At 38.2% G+C, this 7,808-nt stretch overlaps 1 pseudogene; it reads left to right on the plus strand.

Annotated features, from left to right (window-relative positions):
• On the plus strand, positions 1-945 carry OR4P36P (olfactory receptor family 4 subfamily P member 36, pseudogene; annotated as a pseudogene).

Consider the following 7,808-nt stretch of genomic DNA (forward strand, 5'->3'; position numbering starts at 1 on the left):
ATGGAAAACCAGAAAAACATATCAGAATTCATTCTTCTAGGACTTTCATATAACCAGAACATACATATATTTTGCTTTGTGTTTTTCTTATTCTGTTATCTTGTCCTGTTGATAGGAAACCTTCTGATCCGCTTCTCCATTCAATGCAGTCCTCTTTTTAACCAACCAATGTACTATTTCCTCAGCCACTTATCCCTCATAGACATCTGCTATACCTCCAGAATTACATCCAAATTAATTGGAGATCTGTTAGTAGAGAGAAAGACTATTTCCTATGGTGACTGAATGCTACAGGTCCTTATTATGCACTTCTTTGGAAGTACTGAGATCTTTATTCTTACTGACATGGTTTTAGATCGCTATGTTGCCATCTGCAAGCCTCTCCACTATGTGATTATCATGAACAGAACAAGATGCAATCTTCTTTTCTTAGCTGCTTGGGCTGGTGGAGCTGTCCATTCCTTTCCTCAACTTTTTATAGCAATCGGCTTGCCTTTCTGTGGTCATCATGAAATTGATCACTATTTCTGTGATATTTTTCCATTGCTAAAAATTGCATGTACCTACATCACTGGTGTGCTTGTGACTGCCTTTTCAGGAATGGTTGCCTTAGTTACATTTGCTGTCTTGTTTGTTTCTTATGGCATTCTATTATTAACTTTAAATAATCATTCAACCAAGGGAAGACACAAAGCACTCTCTATCTGTGGGTCTCATATCACTGTGGTCATCTTATTTTTTGTACCTGTTATCTTTATCTATCTTAGACATCCCAATACTTTCCCTGAGGATAAGGTATTTGCACTATTTTACACCATCATTGCCCCCATGTTCAATCCTTTAAGCTATACTCTAAGAAAGGCAGAGATGAAAAATACTTTGAAAAAAATTAGTATCAAACTTTGTTTTCAAAGGAAGCACACCTTTAAGGAACAAATTGTGCAGCAGAGATATTTAGTGTAGCAACTATTTTAATGTGTTTCCTGTGAGTTAACTCTCTTGGTGCCCTATAGAAAATAATAATGATACAAAGATAGAATCAATAATTCAGATCACTGTAAACAAATTTACTTGTTTTCCACCTAATGACCTGAATTTAATACCATTCCCAATATTAATTAAGGAGTTGTATAATAAAATTATTTTCCTAAATTTATAAGTGTCTAGTGATTGTATCCAGAATCAAAGCCCACTCCTGTTAAAATGAAAGTGCAAGTCACTCAATTGTGTCCAACTCTTTGCGACCCCATGGACTATACTGCTGCTGCTAAGTTGCTTCAGTCATGTCCAACTCTGTGCGACCCCATATACAGCAGCCCACCAGGCTCCCCCGTCCCTGGGATTCTCCAGGCAAGAACACCGGAGTGGGTTGCTATTTCCTTCTCTAATGCACAAAAGTGAAAAGTGAAAATGAAGCTGCTCAGTCATGTCCGATTCTTAGCGACCCCATGGACTGCAGCCTACCAGTCTCCTCCAGGCTCCTCCGTCCATAGGATTGTCCAGGCAAGAGTACTGGAGTGGGGTGCCATTGCCTTCTCCAATGGACTATACAGTCCATGAGATTTTCCAGGCCAGAATGCTGGAGTGGGTAGCCTTTCCCTTCTCCAGGAGATCTTCCCAACCCAGGGATTGAACCTAGACCTGCCACACTGCAGGTGGGATTCTTTACCAGCTGAGCCATAAGGGAAACCCAGGAATATTGGAATGTATGCTGCTGCTGCTACTGTTGCTAAGTCACTTCAGTCGTGTCCGACTTTGTGTGACCCCATAGATGGCAGCCAACCAGGCTCCCCCGCCCCTGGGATTCCCCAGGCAAGAACACTGGAGTGGGTTGCCATTTCCTTCTCCAATGTATGAAAGTAAAAAGTGAAAGTGAAGTCGCTCAGTCGTGTCCGACTCTTGGCGACCCCATGGACTTCAGCCCACCAGGCTCCTCCGTCCATGGGATTTTCCAGGCAAGAGTACTGGAGTGGGATGCCACTGACTTCTCCACTGGAGTGTATCGCCTATCCCTTTTCCAAGGGATATTCCCAACCCAGGAATTAACCCCGGGTCTCCTGAATTGCAGGCAGATTCTTTAGCAACTGAGCTGTTAAAATGAAGGGGGAAAATATAACAAGGCAAAACAAAACAAAAACTAGTAAAAAGACAAAATGTGGTCTATAAACATATTCACACACATACATACGAAGAAAGTAGTTTTGCTGTGCAAGGATGTTTATAGCAGCTTTACTCATGATTATCAACTCTTGGAAGCAACCAAGATGTCCCTCAATAGGACATAAATAGATAAAAATTGTAGTACATCCAGACAATGGAATATTATTCAGAGTTAAAAATAAGTGAGCTTTTATTTCCAATATTCTGGGAGGTGGGTCATAGAGGATCCTACAGCAGGATCCTCTATGACCCACCTCCCAGAATATTGGAAATACAAGCAAAAATAAACAAATGGGACCTAATTAACCTTAAAAGCTTCTGCACATCAAAGGAAACTACTAGCAAGGTGAAAAGACAGCCTTCAGAATGGGAGAAAATAATAGCAAATGAAGCAACTGACAAACAACTAATCTCAAAAATATACAAGCAACTCCTACAGCTCAACTCCAGAAAAATAAATGACCCAATCAAAAAATGGGCCAAAGAACTAGACATTTCTCCAAAGAAGACATACAGATGGCTAACAAACACATGAAAAGATGCTCAACATCAGTCATTATCAGAGAAATGCAAATCAAAACCACTATGAGGTACCATTTCACACCAGTCAGAATGGCTGTGATCCAAAAGTCTACAAATAATAAATGCTGGAGAGGGTGTGGAGAAAAGGGAACCCTCTTACACTGTTGGTGGGAATGCAAACTAGTACAGCCACTATGGAGAACAGTCTGGAGATTCCTTTAAAAACTGGAATTAGAACTGCCTTATGATCCAGCAATCCCACTGCTGGACATACACACTGAGGAAACCAGAAGGGAAAGAGACACATGTACCCAATGTTCATCACAGCACTGTTTATAATAGACAGGACATGGAAGCAACCCAGATGTCCATCAGCAGATGAATGGATAAGAAAGCTGTGGTACATATACACAATGGAGTATTACTCAGCCATTAAAAAGAATACATTTGAATCAGTTCTAATGAGGTGGATGAAACTGGAGCCTATTTTACAGAGTGAAGTAAGCCAAAAGGAAAAGCACCAATACAGTATACTTAACGCATATATATGGAATTTAGAAAGAGGGTAACAATAATCCTGTGTACGAGACAGCAAAAGAGACACTGATGTATAGAACAGTCTTATGGACTCTGTGGGAGAGGGAGAGGGTGGGAAGATTTGGGAGAATGGCATTGAAACATGTAAAATATCATGTATGAAATGAGATGCCAGTCCAGGTTTGATGCACGATACTGGATGCTTGGGGCTAGTGCACTGGGACGACCCAGAGGGATGGTATGGGGAGGGAGGAGGGAGGAGGGTTCAGGATGGGGAACACATGTATACCTGTGGTGGATTCATTTTGATATTTTGCAAAACTAATACAATTATGTAAAGTTTACAAATAAAATAAAATTTAAAAAAAAGAAAATAAATAAATAAATAAATGAGTTATTAAATTGTGAAAAAATATTCAGGAAACTTGAATGCATACTACCAAATGAAAGAAACCGGACTGAAAGGGCTCCCTCTATATATTTCTACTATATGACATTCTGAAAAAGGCAAAACTATGGAGACAGAAAAAGTATAAGTGAAAGTAAAGGATTAGGGAAGGGAGAAGGATGAATAGATGGAGCACCAAGGATATTTAACACAGTGAAATTCTTCTGGCTTGTTTCTATAATTTTGAATCTTATCAATGTATATGTCAAAATCCTCACAATATACAGTACTTAGAGTGAACCCTAATGTAAACTATAAAATTGGGGTGATAGCAGTGCATCATTGTACGTTCCTTTGATTTTAACAAGTGTATCCCTCTGAAGGGGAGAGTGTCCCATTTGGGGACAGGAGGTATATGGGATCTCTATACTTTAATCTCAGCTTAGCCATGAACCTAAAACCTCTCTAAAAGTAAAGTTTTACTGATTAGCAAATACATTGTGGTACAATGCTTAGAGGAAATCTTATAAGTAAGTGAAGAAGAGACTCTCAGAAAGATTTTCTAGTAAATTAGGGGTAAATTTCTAGTAAATTTCTAGTAAATCAGCTTTTATTAAAATGTTTTTTGTGCAAGTTTAATAGTTTTTAAAAATAAGGTCATTTAAGATACACTGAAAATATCATAATAGAGAAAGAACTGGATAATGGGATTTTATGAAAAGAAATAGAGTTAAAATAATGGAAGAATTTTAGAATATATAAATGCAAGAGTTATTATCATTAGGAGGCACTGTACAAAGAAGATTAAAGAGCAGAAAACAGTAAAAAGGGAGATAAAACTAAGTGGAGCTGTTTTAGCAAAGAGGAATGATTGTGCCTTCAATAATCACCTAACTTGTTCATTATCTTTGCCTGGTGGAATGGCATAGACCTTCATCGTTGAAAATTCTTCACTGTTAGTAATTATAAATGGATTGGGTTGTTGCAGTTTTTTATTGATCTTAATCATCAGATATGGTGATTAAGGGGGGGCCCTTAATGTAACTCAGGAGGGGCCCTTTGGGACCTACTATATTCCAGACATACTTTTATTTTCTCCTTTAAGGAGGAGTAGTCCAATTATCCTTAGCAGTCAGGATCACACTACCTTATATTTTTGTTTGTTGATTCAGAAGCATGAGGAGCCCAAAGTGATCAGGCAGGAGTCTTAACTCTCAGATCAATACAGCATTGTTGTGTCTCCTGGTGAATCATTTCTCCCTTTGGAAATAAGACCTCTAAGCAGGAAAAACCTAAGTTAATGGCAATAGAAAGCACAGATTTTGCTAATAGATTTCTAAAGGTAGTAGCAAGTGGTGTCACTCCAATTTTTACATTGTGGCATGTAACACACATTTTTTTTAAATATATCTAAAAAAAGTAGGTAAAGATAACTATTCCTTCAATTTTCTTGTTGTTTATCTTCCAACCATGTTCCTTCCAAGTCTCTTGACCATCTGGCAAAACCATTGATCAAAATCATAAATCAGTATACAGTACACATGTGGATATTTTTCCTTCCAAGCAAAGTGAATAACCACGTACACTGCTTCAAGTTTTATTGATTGAGTGGAGTTATCTTCCTTCTGACCTTTAGGGATTTTCCAGAATGGGGCTGTAGCACTCAATTTTCCACTTTTGAGTTTATGATGCAATAGTAAAGAATTGGAATTTGCTGTATGACTCATGGAGAAGGGTGGGATAGGGAGGGAGATGGGATGGAGCTTGGGGAGGTGGGGGGACATGGGTCCACCTATGGCTGATTCTTTTTGATGCATGACAGAAAACAACAAATTTCTCTAAAGCAATTTTCCTTCAGTTAAAAAATAAATCAATTAAATATGATTTAAAAAAATAAAGAATCTACCTGCCAATGCAGGAGATGCAAAAAGCAAGGGTTTGATCTCTGGATCAGGAAGATCCCCTGGAGTAGGAAATGGCAACCCACTCCAGTTTTCTTGAAAATTCCATGGACAGAGGACCCTGGTGTGTTAACGTCCTTGGGGCCAAAAAGAGTCAGACATGACTGACCAACTGAACACACACATATACAAACTTAGCCTGATTACATATACTGTGCTTCCATTTGATGAAATTAATGACTAATGAACTATTACTGTGCATACCCAAGCATATGTCATTGATGAGTCCAGCAACAAGTTCATGATGGGCAACCCAGGTTGACTAGTAACTTGGTGGTCCATGGTTTAGCATTCAATCTCTGTTAAGAAAGCCAAGAGCTATTTCTCAAAATGATAGTAGTTATCTGAAAAGGATCACAAGATTTTGCTCCACAGTCCTAAGTGTCTGCACTGAACTTCACATGTGGAGGCCTGCCAAAGACTCCCACATCCCTATCTCCACTGACACATCAAGCACCATAGATCTACTGGACCATTTGTCCCTAGTGGCTGAGAAGCTTGAATGACAATCTGAACCTGTGGCAAAGCTATTTCTTTTTCCGGACTTCACTCAAGACTAGTAGCTCTCTGCGTCCCTTTACAAATACATCCACACAAAAAATGTGCTTTCTCCAAAGAACAGTGAAGTCCACTGAGTACAGTGCATCTTCTTTGGTTATAGGAGAGGACAGAGGGAACAAATTAACTTTCACTTTAAAAGGAATACCTTGATATGCCCCATACCACTGTGCCTAAAATTATCACTGAGTTTGATACTCTGAATTTTATTTGGATTTATTCTAACATCAGACAGAAATGTCTTAGAAAAAAATCTAAAGCAATTGTTGCTTCTTGATCAGAAGATGCAGTCAGCCTATCATCAATGTAATGGATCAACATAGTGGATTATGGTACAATGAACAACAATAAGAATCTGTTGGTTGTTCTTTGTCCATTTCAGCTATAGATCTGAGGAAATAACCACATTGGTTCAGTAACATGGACCTGAGCTAAAATTCCATAATCAATTAGACAATTCCAGACTCATGCTAAATTGCTCAGTCATGTCTGAATCTTTGCAACCCCATGGACTGTAGCCTCCCAGGCTTCCATTTCTATGGGATTCTCCAGGCAAGAATACTGGAGTGGGTTGCCATGCCCTTCTCTAGGGGATCTTCTCAACCAGGGAAGACAATATTATAGGTGTTTGTCATTCTGCTTACTGTAAATACTTGTATTTATTCATTTGATATTTATTATAAACCATACATCATGCTATTGTAGAATCCATTTCTATCAAGTAAGCTAATGTTTTAAGGAGTATGACAGTTTATGTAATAAATTGAAATTTCTGTTTTACTTCAAAATATTCTTTGATTTAAATCATTACTTTTCGTGATAGATCAGAAACATAAGAAGGTCACATGGACAATGCAAAAGAATTCAGAATGCTAAAAGGATATTTGGACACATGATGTGATATTCATTACTTGCCCTTTAGAGATTGAATGCCCTGTTGCTTTTATGAGGGTTTCCCTGGTAGCTCAGTTGGTAAAGAATTTCCCTGCAATGCAGGAGACCACAGTTCAATTACTGGGTTGGGAAGATCCACTGGAGAAGGAATAGGCTACCCACTCCAGCATTCTAGGGCTTTGCTGTGGCTCATCTGATAAAGAATCAGCCTGCAATTCCAGGGACCTGGGTGTGATCCTTGAGTTTGGAAGATCCCCTGGAGAAGGGACCGGCTAAAGCAAATACATATCACAGTGATAAGTCAATGTCTTATAATCTACTGTGATGTATATAAGTAGGCATAATTATTAATAAAATTATTAGTATTTAGTTATATGTAATAACCTAGTACACATACTAGGGCTTCACAAGTGGCACTAGTGGTAAAGAATCTGCCTGAAAATTCAGGAGACACAAAAATACAGTTTCCATACCTAGGTCAGGAAAACCCCAAGAGTAGGGAATGGTAGCCCACTCCAGTATTCTTGCCTGGAAAAATTCCATGGACAAAGAAGCCTAGTGGGTTACAGTCCATGGGATCACAAAGTTGTACATGACTGGGAACACACATATATACATACCAACCTAATAATATGTTATATAACCAATTGTATATATAATATATACATATAACTATACATGTAATATAACTAATTATATAATAAATGCATATACTATATTAATAATATGTAATATGATTATATGATAATATATGGCATGTAATATAACTCACACATAAATATATATGT

Source organism: Bos taurus, chromosome 15, assembly GCF_002263795.3.
Source record: "Bos taurus isolate L1 Dominette 01449 registration number 42190680 breed Hereford chromosome 15, ARS-UCD2.0, whole genome shotgun sequence".
Classification (NCBI taxonomy): domain Eukaryota; kingdom Metazoa; phylum Chordata; class Mammalia; order Artiodactyla; family Bovidae; genus Bos; species Bos taurus.